The sequence below is a fragment of the Echinops telfairi genome, unplaced genomic scaffold (genome assembly GCF_000313985.2).
Source record: "Echinops telfairi isolate 266 unplaced genomic scaffold, ASM31398v2 ScPeMD7_3;HRSCAF=10, whole genome shotgun sequence".
NCBI classification, from domain to species: Eukaryota; Metazoa; Chordata; class Mammalia; order Afrosoricida; family Tenrecidae; genus Echinops; species Echinops telfairi.
The window spans coordinates 61,138,222-61,139,121 of record NW_022103899.1 but is presented as its reverse complement, the minus strand read 5'-3'; the positions used below and the strand labels follow the sequence as shown (position 1 = coordinate 61,139,121).

At 51.7% G+C, this 900-nt stretch overlaps 1 protein-coding gene across 5 annotated transcripts in view; it reads right to left on the bottom strand.

The window, feature by feature from the left end:
* The window catches only part of AGAP1 (ArfGAP with GTPase domain, ankyrin repeat and PH domain 1), a 416,730-nt gene that overhangs the window by 66,183 nt on the left and 349,647 nt on the right, over positions 1–900 (bottom strand). The gene's annotated exons all lie outside the window — the stretch shown is intronic.

Below are 900 nucleotides of genomic sequence, written 5' to 3'. Positions count from 1 at the left end.
CAGAGCAGACCTGCCCCAGAGTTTCCAAGCTGTCCCTCCATGGAAACAGGTGGCCTCACCTTTCTCCAGTGGAGAGGCTGAGTACTTCACCATGACTCCACCAGCCCCAGTGGGGGTCTCCTTACTGCCCACCTCCCCTGGGTTTTCTAAGCCCACCCCACTGACAGGGAGACCTCACCAGGTTGTTTGCTCTGTGCTCCAAGGCCAGACGTTCATCAACAGTTTGTTTGGACAAATGTACAAACGCGCAACAGGAAGACACCAAAAAGGACCAAACTGACCCATGGAGGTGAGATCAGGGGGGAGTGGGGAGTGAGGCAGCGGGCTCTGAGCGGCTGGGGACATGGGGGGCGAGGGGTGCCCATCAAGCTGGCAAGGAGCCCCTTAGCCACCTCTTTGTCCACTCCCTTGGTGTCCCTGCCGGGGCTTTATGGAAGACACCTCCCTGAAAGGACAATCCTTCTCCCTTGAGAAATGGGGGGGGACAGACGGTGATTACTGAGCCTCATAAGGGTTCTCAAGGGAGAAAGGGGACCTGGATCTTCTGGGTTCATTTTAATTCCCCACCCCCCTCCTGGAGGAGGGCCTGGGGTTCGGTGGCACACCAGGAGTCTTTGTGAAAGGCAGCAAAAAAAAAGAAAAAGAAAAAAAGGGAGGGGGCAGAGAAAGAAAAAAGGGTTGGTACTATATACATCAGCACAGGTTAATGATGGAGAGATGAAGAGAGGGTCTTGTTTACAGAAAGAGTGTGCGATTTAAAATTTACAAGAGATTTAATGCCACCGCTTGGCAATCGCGAAAATCAACAGCCCAGAAAACTGGCATTAAGAAAAATATTACAGTTATAATCATCCCCAAATAAGTCAATTAGAGTTAGGGCACGAGCTGGCCATTACCTGA